Here is a 13,349-nt window from a genome sequence, read left to right as displayed (position 1 = left end):
AGAAGAAAAACAAGTGATAAAAGAAACCACTCTGTAGTTTGTTCGTTAGCCAAAGCACCTGTTTTTTTACTGAATGATTTTTCCCATAATACAATGAACATATCATTCTCAGTACTTTCTCCTGGGAAACTTATTCATGAATAAACAAATAATGTCATTGAGAAACATATTATTTCCTTACTTAATGGCCTTGGCATTAGATATCAGAATGTGAGACTATTACGCGGTGCATCCTCTCTCTCTCCCTTTCTAGCTTTCCCTCTGTCATTCTATGAGAAAAATTTTCTTCTCTGGATCTAGGATGACTTGCTTTAACTGTGTAATGTGTAACCTTTCAAATTAATAAATGCATTCAGTGTTTATTTTCTATACATTTGAGCAAAGAGAGATTAGGTCAGTATTGACCATTGTTATAGCAACTTGGGTATTGCATCACTTGATTTTTCCTGGAGATAGTGTATATTTTTCAGTTTCCTTTATATCTTTTAAATTGTGAACACCTTCTATGACATTAATTCATTAGTTGTTCCTATACCTGTTTGAAAATCTCATTGGTTTAAATGAAAGTTAATGGATGTGAAATGGTTGTGTTCAAAACGAAGTTAATATCAGTTTTCTCATCTTTGCTGACATAGCAAAATGTAAAGATATTAGCCTTTATTTTTCTCCAAAGTAATTCAAGATTGACTTTGTTTTCAGTCTCAGAATCCCGATTGCTTAGATAATCCTAGCAAAAGTTCTATGTCTTTGAGCTGGGCTAAATGAACCTTATTATTTATGTATTTTATCAGAAAATAGTGGATTCTTCTGGCTTTTCATTAATTCTGTTTGTGGGTTTGAGTCTTAGAATTGCCTTAAATTAATATTATAGACAGAACATTAAAAGAAAACAATCATGTTTTGCCCTTGAAGCATAAGGATGTGTGCTTGTATAAGAGAAAGTGCTACTTGAAATTGAACTTATTAAAATACTACTAATAAAATTCTTTCCACTCATTCCACCTCTATTTTCTATTATATTTTTGCCTTTATACTTATCCCAGATTATCAAATAAGTCCTCCTGAATCTATGAATCTTAACTCAACTCTCCTCATGATATTTATCCAACATTCTCCTAGACCAAAACTCTTTTTCCATTCCAGTCACTCTAAAACCCTTTCAGCATGGGTTGTTGCATTCTAGTTCTCCACCTGTCGCCTGGAATCAGTAGCCTTGGGAACAGAAGAATTCAGGTTTTTGTTGTTGTTTTAATTTTTGCCCAAATTTGACCAATATGTTTGCAGTTTAAAAGGTGGCTTTATTTATATCATTTCATTCATTCTCAAATAATGCTAGATTGTTTTCTAAAAGAGAAAAATAAGGTTCAGGTAGATCAAATGATTATCATTGTATGACTTGTAAATAACTGGTCTGGAACTAAGAATTTAATACTTCTGAGTCCAAATCCTAATTTGCTTTTTATTATATTATAGTTGCACTATTTCCAGCATAGTCAATTTATACACTGCCTAATATAGTTATGGCTAGTTGGTGAAGATGACATCAGAGGTCAAAAGACAAAACCAATTGATTTTTTGTCACTGAGTCTAAGAAAGCATAGATATCCTGATTCATCATTTCTTAATATTGTGTAATATGAGTGGAAAATAAAATATGATTTAGACAATTGATTGGAAAAGTAGAAGGAGATGGATGTTGAATGGTTCCTAAAATAAAGCATTTTGGACAAAGAAATTCTAATCAAAAAGGAAGGAAAAAGCATGGTGAGAAGAAAAATAAATGCTATTTCCTTTCCTTACCTTCCTGAAATTGGAGGAGGGTCTTCATTTTGTCCGTGAATTATTACCATAATTTCATTTTGTTTTGAGAACAGGAAATGTGTGCAGCCAAGGACAATCCTTTGACCACATGGACCAAGTATTTTGACAGAGTGAACAGGATAGACTAACTATTCTGGGTTCAAAAAGGTGACTGTGGTAGTGGGCAATGCTAAACAGAAGGAATTCTTACATGCTTACTCCTGTCAGGAGAGATAACAACACTTATAAAATCAGGAACCTAACACCATGGCACCAAGCAAGGGTCAAAAAGATATTTGGCAGATTTCCACAGCAGCCATTTTATCAATATCAGTTGCGCAAATAAATTTTCTAATTGAATTCCATGTCCATAATGTCTATAAAATTTGCACAATATTTATATTCCTCACATGAATCAATGAGGTAGATATTTCCAGATATAATATATGTGAACAAATGTGATATTTATAAGATTCTCATTCTGAGCTCTCTGTGCCGGCATCAGGAAAGACAGAGGTTACATTGCAATTTCATGTAGGGATTCCCAAAGGAAGGGAACACAGAGGGCATTCAGATATCTTTGCCCCTCATGTTCCTTTTCCTGCCCTCATCCTTGGCCTCAATGAAAGTGAGAAATGGCTTTTTTTTTAATTACATAGAAAAGGTCCCCTTGATATTGAAGAACAATCAACATATGGAATTTGGAGAGGTGTTTGTTGTGCCCACATGAATGAACTAAAATCTACTTTTAGAATCATTTTCTCTATGATACTGTTTCTGATTTCAGTGGCCTAAAAATAAAGCCTTTCTTTTGAATATCACTCATTTGTAGCTCATGTTCTAAAGACATATGAATGTGAATGCCATTGAATAATTTAATGGGACCGTGCAAAGCGAATAGAGCAGTTCAAGTCCTTGCCAGTGTAGAGGAAAGCTGAACACAAGAAGTTTAATCTGCACGTGTAAACTGTCCTACTCAAATATGCAGGGAAGGAATCTGATGATTAGCTAGCGGCCACATTTTATATACAACAAACAAACCCAATTACATGGGGAGGAATATTCAAGCACCACATAAAAAGTTATCAGAGGGTCTGCAGAGATTCCCCCTGGAGCTTCGAAGCACAGATTCAATAGCCAGTAATTTCTACTTTCTTAGATAATGTGCAAGGACCATGGTGCTGATTAGCCCTTAAATCATACTCTCCCAGGAAAAGTAAAGCTTTTAATTTCATTAATGGGCAGGGATGTGTCCCCAGATTCCTCTTTTTCACCTTCAACATTATCCTGGCAGTTGTAAGACACAGTGAGGTTTTCTGTCTATCTGTATGTCTGTCTGTGTAAAAATTAAGGTTGAAGAGTTTGCTCCTCTGTAATCTATATTAAGACTCCTTATTAAATTAGTAAGGGAAGCTTCTCCCCTTAATGTCAATTTGGAATCAGTATGTGAGTATGAGTGACGAAGAGGACTGTATTGATTTTTTTCCCATTATCATCCATAACTAAAATCTCAAACCCTGCTCATAATTCCTAAGTTCTCTACTATATAAATGGAATGGAGAACAGAGAAAGAGAGAGGGAAGTTGCAGTGAGTCATTGATATATCCTTGTTAAATCATCTGTAAGCCTCTTGAAAGAAGGTCCATGCCTTGGTCCTCCCACCAATATAATCAGGGACTAGCAGGATGCCCAGTGTTTCATAGATACTTAATACAAACATAATTTTAGTATTCACAATTCAGGAGGAAAAGTGTTTCAACCCATAAAACTAGAAAAAGAATTTAAAAAGAGGACAATTAATAATTTTGATTACATAAAAATTTCTATAACATAAGAATTATAAATAATCAGAGGAAAAGAACAAACTAGGAGAAATAATTACATCAAATAAGACAGTTTTGGTGAACTTAATATAGAATGGGTCCATACAAAGGATTACAAATCCCATCACATGAATAGACAAGTTGCAGGAATGATAAAAATAAACAAAAAAAGTTCAGCCCCACCATCAATAAAGTGTCATTTTCATTTTTCAAGTTAGAGTTACCTTCAACTGATCTAACATGTGAGCAAATATAATGGGGAAAATGTGGCATTTGTCGATGAATATCAGAGAAATATCTACAGGTATTGCCTATGGTATGTAACAACTAAACAATGTCAACTATTCTATCTCTTATATATTAATGTAACTGTTTTTTCTCAATTCTTTGACCAGCTTGCATATAAATTCACAAATTAATAGACTTATTTTCTAGGCATATAGGTCTTTCTCATGGTCAGAGAATGAGATTCTATTTTTCTCTGGCTTCCTCTTTCTCTCGCTCACTCTTTTTCTCTGCACACACACATACACGCACAGACACACACACACTACATGGCTTCACAGGTACAGCTGCCTTTCCCTCACATAGAGCATGGTCCAGTTACCCACATCTACACAGAGCATTACTGAGAACTCAGCTCAGGGAAAATAATAGAGTAAAAATATATATCAAACCAGCCCTCTGGAGTTTTCATGGTCTACTTCTTTGCTGGAAGCAAAGATGGATAAAAGTATTTACCTCTTAAATGTTTACCTAATACTGTATGAAGCAGTGACCTTAAGTGGTCTTTACAGCTCATAGACCACACACACAAAATTATGAATGAGCAATTTTTATTCCCCTGAAACTAATGGTTCTGGCACACTCTCCTCCTCTTCCAGAGGATTGCAAGCAATATGCTCGGGTGAAATTGCTATAATTCACAGAAGGCAGTGAAGAGGTTTCTGAATTTAGGCTGAGGTGGGAGATGTAAAGGAATAAATAGCAAGGAAAGTCTGTCAGAGTTTGATTAGAGGGGACTGATTCAGTTGACTTGGGATTCTAAACTTGACCTTGAGTAATCTATCAACTAACAAACATTCAACCTATGCCTCCTCTGTTTCAGGAGCCTAAACTCAAGTGCCTTCAAGGACCCTGCAGGTAAAGTCAATGAGGCAAAGTATGGCAGAGGATCAGTTCTGAACTATTAGTATGTATCCCATATATAGACAGTAGCAGCCAATCAACTCTAATTATTCTCCCTCATGCAGAAGTACAGGTTTATTTATGCCAGAACTTTTGATTATTCAAGAGAGATCAGAAATCCAAATCCAAGTCTAAAGCTTTCATTAAAATAAATGTTAGCAACAAATTCATATATTATTTTAAAATATACTGCAAGCTAAATAAAATACGTTTGCTGGCAGAATTCAGTCCTTGGGTTGTCAGGTACAAGTTTTTGTTCAGGCATTTGCTAGACATTGTGGGAAGACACACTGATGTGTAAAATTTCATTGTTTCTCTCAGAAAGCTCTCAATAGAGATGAGAAAGTGAGGTATACATAGAAAGATGCCATAAAGAAAGAAAACTATTCACTCATTAATTCATTCACTCATTTCTTCTTTCCTATGTCTTTCCTGCCTCCCTGTGGTAGTTTAAAATTATTTATGAACCCCAAAAAAGATAAGGATTATGTTTGTAATCTAGTCTATTCCTCAGGGTGTGATACTCTTTGATTGTATTAGATTCAGCTGAGATGTCTGAATAAATTGTTAACATTAGGGCTTTGATTTGACCATGTAAGTAAATAGGTTGTAACTCAGATTATGCCCCTGCCCCCTTGGTGGGCTGATATAAATGGGCACTCACTCAATAAGACATTGAAGAAGAAAATACATGGAAAAGAAAGAAAGCTCCATAGACACGGCAGAGGAGAGAACATTGATCCTGTGGCCCTGGAAGAGAGATGAGCCATTTGCCTGATAGCTTGTAGCTGAAAAGAACAGAACAGCTGAGCTGAGAGAACCTGGAAAGAAACAAACCCTATGCCAGCCTGTAGATAAGAGAGAGGAAGGCTGAACCCTCACAGAGATCAGCAACCATCTTGCTTCAACACATGGCAACTGACTTTGGTGAGAAAAGCAACCTTGATTTGGACTCTGTAGGACCTTGTAACAGGAAGCTTTTACCGCAAATAAATGCCCTTTATAAAAATCAACAGGTTTCTGGTACTTTCCATCACCACCTTTTGTTTGACTAATACAATCCCTTCTTCCCTTTCTCCCTCCCTCCCCCTGCCTTCTTTCTTTCCTCCCTTCCTCTCTTTTTGTCCTGTCCAGGCAGGACAAAAAGAGGTTGGAAGCCAAACAGGGAGTCAAACTGGCAATGGTGGAACCCATGCAAGGAAAGCAGGCCCCAGCAAGAGATGTGATGTGGTGTAACTGAGGCCAATGCAAGAAAGAATAGGGAGAATTGAGGATAAAGAGAGTCAAGTTTCTCAGTAATGAATTGGGAGTTACAAATATAAAAAAGCAGAATAATTAAAATAAACATTTAAGAGAAAAAGCAGATAACTGTGGAATAATAGCTGAGGGCAGTAATCAGCATCATCACCTGTTTGGTCATATGGTAACTCAATTTTAGCACTTTGAGGAATTCTTAGATTGTTTTCCAATGTGCTATATCATTCTACATTCCCACCAGCATTGTGTAAGTGTTCCAATATCTCCACATTCTCAGCAAAATTCATTATTGTCTGTCTTTTGATTTTAATCATCCTCATGGATGTGAAGTAGATCTCATTTTAGTTTTGAGTTGAATTGCCCTATGGATAAAAATATTGAGCATATTTTCCTGTATTTATTGGACATTTATATATCAACTTTGGAGTATTATCTATTCACATCTTTTGGCTATTTTTAAAAAATTAATTTATTGAAATATATCACCAACACACAAACAGACATAAACAATAAGTGTATAGTAATAGTTTGTGAACTTACAAAACAAACATATATAACATCATACAAGAGTCTCATAACTCACTCTAACACCAACACATTACATTGTTGTTAAACCTTTTTAAGTAATGATTAAAGGGCATTGTCAGGGAAGCAGACTCGGCCCAATGGATAGGGTGTCCGCCTACCACAATGGAGGCCCGCAGTTCAAACCCCGGCCATCCTTGACCCGTGTGGAGCTGGCCCATGCGCAGTGCTGATGCGCGCAAGGGAGTGCCCTGCCACGCAGGGGTGTCCCCCATGTAAGGAAGCTCCACATGCAAGGAGTGCGCCCCGTAAGGAGAGCTGCCCAACGCGAAAGAAAGTGCAGCCTGCCCAAGAATGGCACCACACACACGGAGAGCTGACACAGCAAGATGATGCAACAAAATGAAACACAGATTCCTGGTGCTGCTGATAAGGATAGAAGCTGTCACAGAAGAACACACAGCAAATGGACACAGAGAGCAGACAACTGGGGGAGGGGGAGAAAGGAAAGAGAAATTAAAAAAAAAATCTCAAAAAAAGAAAAAGCGTTGTCAAAATATTACTACTAACCAAAGTATTTTACTTCAATCCTCCCTATTACTATTATCTTTATGTCATTTATATATGAACATACATAAACAATTAAGTATATAGTAAAAGTTATGAACCTACAAAGCAAATGCATAACATCATACAGGAGTCTCATACATCAACCTTCCACCAACACCTTGCATTGTCATGAGACATTTATCACAACTTACAAAAGAATATTGTCAAAATCTTACTACTAATCATAGCCCTTATCTTACATTTGGTGTGTTTTTCCCAACACACCTTATTATTTTTTTAAAATATATATTTTTATGACAGAAGTTGTAAACTTATAAAACAATCATGCACATATGCAGAATTCCCAAGCAACATCCCTCTGTCAACACACCACACTGTGGTGGAACATTTCTTACAGATAAGATAATATCATTTGATTATTACCAGGTCCATAGTGTACATTTGGCTCACATTTTCCATGCTGCCCCATTCAACACAGCACGTCTCTGGCATAGATGCAAGAATATTATATTCTTACTGCTAACCACAGTCCACAGATCATTCCAGTTGTTTTTTTCGCATGTGTTCCCAACACCCTGCAGTAGTGATATACTATATCTAGTGATATATATATACTATATAGTATAGTGATATACTATATACTATATTTGCTCTAGCTCACAAAGGACACTCTTTTATATTTACCATCACAATTTTCATCCACCTGTTGGTTTACTCTGCTATTCAGTTCCTAGATTATTCTCTAGCATTCTGTCAGTTGGCATTTACATCCCTAGACTACAATTTTCAGCCACATCCCTATTTATAAACTAGCTATTACTGTTTTCACCATCCATTCTATACATTTTCACACTTTTACAGTAAAGCTAATTAAAACTTCTACATACATTAAACATCAGTAGTCCATCTTAGTCCTTCTCTTATCTCCATTAAGAATCTACCACCAACCACCTGGAGTGTTCTTCCAATTATTTAGGACTTTTTTGATTTATTTTAACATTGGGTTGCAGTTTTCTGAATACAAGCACTTTACATTGTTGGCTAAGTTTATTCCTGGCTACTTGACTTTTATCTGTCATATTTTATTTTCAGCACTCTTTTTTTTTTTATTCATTTTTTTAGAAATATTACATTCAAAAAATATGAAGTCTTCACCACTCTTTTGACACTTTTAATTACTTTTATTGATATAATCTTCAGTTCTAGACTCTTTTCCAGGCCTCTCTCTCCTGTCTTTTCTTTGCAGGCTCTAGCACAACCTTTAGCATTTTCTGAAAATCTGGTCTCTTGCTTAGAAATTCTCTCAGTTTCTGTTTATCTGTGAATATTCTAATTTCACCCTCATTTTTGAAAGACAGTCTTGCTTGATATAAAATTCTTCACTGGAAGTTTTTATCTTGTAGTATCTTAAATATATCAGGCCACTGTCTTCTTGCCTCCATAGCTTCTGGTGAGAAATCAGCACTTAATCTTATTGGGTATCCCTTACATGTTATGCATTTCTTTTCTCTTGCTGTTCTCAGAATTCTCTCTTTGTCTTTGGCATTTCAAGTTCTGATTAGTATATGTCTCAGAGTTGGTCTGTTCAGAATTTTTCAGGTGGGAGTACATTGTACTTCTTGGACATGGATATCTATGTCCTTCAATAGGGTTGGGAAATTTTCTAACATTATTTCTTTAAATATTCCTTCTGCCATTTTTCCCTTCTCTTCTCCTTCTGGGACACCCGTGTCATGTATATTTGCACATCTCTTGCTGTCATTTAGTTCCCTGAGACCTTGTTCAATTTTTTCCATTCTTTTCTTCAAATGTTCTTCTGGTATGTTCACTTTCAGAGGCCATTTCTTCAAGCTCGCCAATCCTTTTTTTCGCCTCCTCAAATCTGCTAATATATGATTCCAATGTTTTTTAAAAAATTTCATTTATTGCACCTTTCATTACCATAAGATCTGCTATTTTTCTATGCATGCTTTCAAATTCTTCTTTGTGCTCATCCAGTGTCTTCTTAATATCCTTAATCTCTTGAGCCATCTCACAGAATTTATTAAGGAAATTTGTTTGAACATCTATGATTCATTGTCTCAACTCCTTTATGTCATCTGGAGGCTTATCTTGTTCCTTTAACTGAGCCATAGCTCCCTGTTTCTTGGTGTCGATTATAATTTTTGTTTGGTGTCTTGGCATCCGGTTTACTAGAGTATTTATTCTGGGTGCAGTTTTTCTCTTTAGTTTAGGGCTTCCTACCCTAAATTACTGGTTGTGCAGTAGGAGCCAAGGATGTAATTTGTGCTATAAACTGTGGAGGCTCAAGCTGATCTCATTTTCCCAGGGATGAATGAAGCTTCTCCCAAGTTTTTCCTTTCCCAGAGGTAGGGATAGAGTCACAGTTGTGTGGAATTATTAAAATCAGAGAGACTGATGAAGCTTCATTCCCCTTTCTTCCCTGCCTGGGGCATGGATGGAGCAGCAGGTGTGGGCAGCAATCTATGCAGTACAGATCCAAGATGGCCGCAGTTGCCCCAATAGATGTTTAATTATTCAGTTTGTGCCAGCCAAAGGTATCCTTAATTACCTGGATAGACCGGTGCTGAGGTAGCCAGACTCCTCCCTGCCAGAAGTGGGACTGAAGCCTAGGCTAGGGCTGCCCGCTGATCCAGTGAAAGAAAGTGGTTCCTACTGTCACTGTGACATTTGGTCAGGCTGGGGATAGAGTCAAAATGGCAGCCACCAGCCTTTTTCTGACTTGGACAAATTCATACCCCCACTGTTCCTAGGGTTATTCCTTAGCCATCTGAGTTTACCAATCAGTAGATGAAATCGGCAGCCAACCACGTCCTTCTCCACTGTTTTTGGGAAATGGAGCTTCCGCTTCTGGTCACAGAACAGCTCCTGAGGTGGCTTGCACCACCAGAGTAGGAAAATCCCTGGCCTCTGCAGCTTGGCCAGCAATATCCCGGAGAGGCTGGCGCAGGTCCCTGCAGCTTCCCCCTGTCGGAAGTGTCACTGGGTCTTAGGCTAGACCTGCAATCTGACCTGGATGGAAAGAAGCCAGTCCCCACCAGCAATGGAATTTTCAGTCCACCCTGCTTCCCCTTGCTCCAGGCATGGAGTTAAAATGGTGGCTCCGGGCCTCTTTCTGACTTGGCCAGGCTCAAACTTTAGCTGTTCTCAGGATTATATTGTAGCCCGCAGAAATTACTCATCAGTAGCTCAAATTGATGCCCAACCGTCTCTTCTCTCCCTGTTTTGGGGAAAAGGTGCCTTCAATTCCAGCCACAAAACAGCTCCCAAGGTGGCTTGTGCCTCCAGTGGAGGATGGGTACTGGGCTCCAGGGTGTGGAGTGCTCTACTTACAAGTCTTCCCTGCAGATGGACAGTTTCCTCCTTCCATTCCTTCAGGGATGTTGCAGGATGCCCTTCTGGCCTCCTGAAGCCCCCAAACAGGTGCCTCAGCTAGCTCCAGAGAGCTCTGGGTGTTTACTAACTGCCCTTAGCCAGAGATGACTCTAGAATCTCCTTACTGTGCCACCATCTTGCTGTCTCCCCGCTTTGGCTATTTTATAACTGTGTTATTTCTTTCTCTTTTTTTAAGAGGTACCAGGTAACTCTTTTTTTTTTTTTAAGAGGTTCTCTTTTTTAAGAGAACCCAGGACCTCATAAATGGGAAGTAGGTACTCAACCACTGAGCTATATCTGCTTCCCAGTTGAGAGCTGTGTTTTCCATTTGTGTGCTTGTTTGTTTCCTTTTGGAAGGCACTGGAGAATGAACCTGGAACCTCGTACATGGGAAGCAGATGCTCAACGATTTGAGTTACATCCACTCCCATATTTCTTTTTTATTTGAGCTGTAAGACTTCTTTGTATATTCTATATATAGCCCCCTTCTCAGATACAGGATTTACAAATATTTTCCCCAATTCTGTGAATTTTTTTTCACTTTCTTGATGATGTCCTTTAAAACATATATATTTTTTTAAAATTGATGATTTCCAATCTATCTCTTTTATTTCCTGTGGTCCATGTGCTTTTGGTCTTATCTCTAAGAAACCACTCCCAGTTCAAGGTCAAGGATACTTATATATTTTCTTTTAGAATTTTATGGTTTTGGTGCTTACATTGAGGTCTGTGATCCTTTTTCAGTTCATTTTTGTATGTGGTAGGAGGTAGGAATTCTATTTCATTCTTTTGCATGTGGATATCAGTTGTCTCAGCACCATTTATTGAAAAGACATTCTTTCTTTCATTTAATTTTCTTAGTGCACTTGACAAAAGCAATTGATCATAAATGTAAGTGTTTATTTCTGGACTCTCCTTTTGATTCCATTGATCTACGTGTCTATCCGTATGACAGTACCAAGTCATCTTGACTACCTTCTTTGTAGTAATTACCTTTATTTTGTAGTAAGCTTTGAAATCAGGAAATGTGAATCCTACAACTTTGTGCTTCCTTATTAAGATTGTCTTGCCTCTTCTGGGCCACTTTTATTTCCACATGAATTTTAGGATTAGTTGGTCAAACTTGGGGAAAAAGGCAGCTTGAATTTTGACAGGGATTGCACTGTATCTGCAAATAAATATGGGGGGGATTGCCATTTTAAATACTAGACCTTCCAATCCATGAACATGGAATGTCTTTCCAGTTATATTAGGTCATCTTAAATTTCTTTCATTTATATTTTATAGTTTCCAGTGTACAAGTTTTATACTCCTTTTGTTAAACTTATTCATATATATTTTATTCTTTTTTATGCTTTTTGTAAATATAATTGTTATTTTAATTTCATTTTTGGATGCTCATTGCCAATGTATAGAAATACAATTGATTTTTGTACATTGATCACATATCCTACAATGTTGATGAACTTTGCTGATGAGTTAAGATAGATTTCTGGTAGATTTTATAGGATTTTCTTTATATAAAATCATGTTATCTGTGAATAGATATTGTTTTACTTTTTCCTTTCCACACTGGATGCCTTTTATTTCCTTGCCTAATTTCTCTAGCCAGAATTTCCAGTGCAATGTTAAATAGAATTGTCAAGAGCACACCTCCTTGTCTTGTTTCTTATCATAGGGGGAAACATTAATTCCTGAACCATTTAGTATGATGTTTGCTGTGGGATTTTCATAAATAGCTTTTAACATATTAAGAATATTTCTTTGTATTCCTTGATTGCTGAGTGATTTTACAATGAAAGGGCATTTTCCAGTCCATTTAAATTTAATTTAATTACTGATAATATAAGATTTATGAATATCATGCCACTATTTGCTTTCTATATATCTTATGACATTTTTGTTGCTTGAATCTTCCATTTCTAACTTCTTTTTGTTAATAATATATATTCTAGTGTAGTGTTTTATTATCTTATTTCTCTTACTATATTTTTAAATTATTCTTTAGTGGTTTTCCTGGGGATTGTAATTAACATCTTAATTTAAAACAATCTTATTCAGATTTATACAAACTTAATTTCAATAGTGTAAAAATCTTGCCCCAATATAGCCCTATTTTTTCCTCCCTCTTTTGTGTTATTACTGCCATACAAATTACATCTTTATACATTATAAGCCCATTATGCAGTTATATAATTATTTCTTTATGAAGCTCTCCTTTAACTCACATAGGATTAAGAAAATAGAAACAGACCTACATTCATACTGTGTTTTATTGTTACTTATGTAGCTGGAACTATTTATTTCTTGTCTGTATTTGAATTATTGTCTAGAATTCTTTCATTTCAGGCTCAAAGATTAGCTTTACTATTTCTAGTAAAGTATAAATGTTAAAGATGAATTCTCTGATTTTCAAATGTCCAAAATTTGCTTTCATTTTTGTAGGGTAGTTTTACTGGATATGGTATTCTTGACTGACAGCGTTTTCCTTTCAACACTTTGTATGTCATCCCCTTGCCTTTTCGACTCCAGGGTCTCTGATGTGAATTCAGCTATTAAACTTATTGAGGATTCCTTATATGTTATGAGTCACATTTCTCTTGCTGCTTTGAAGATTTTCTCTTTGTCCTTGGTTTTTGACAGTTTGACTATATGGTAGTATCCAGGTGTCTTAGTTTTCTACAGGGCTACTGATGCAAAGTACCAGAAATGGATTGGCTTTTATAATGAGAATTTTATTTAAGGTAAGAGCTTACAGTTCCAAGGCCATATGTCCAAATGTCAATGTCC

The sequence above is a fragment of the Dasypus novemcinctus genome, chromosome 16, assembly GCF_030445035.2.
Source record: "Dasypus novemcinctus isolate mDasNov1 chromosome 16, mDasNov1.1.hap2, whole genome shotgun sequence".
Lineage (NCBI taxonomy): Eukaryota > Metazoa > Chordata > Mammalia > Cingulata > Dasypodidae > Dasypus > Dasypus novemcinctus.
The sequence above is the reverse complement of the archived record's forward strand: the minus strand, read 5'-3'. Positions refer to the sequence as shown.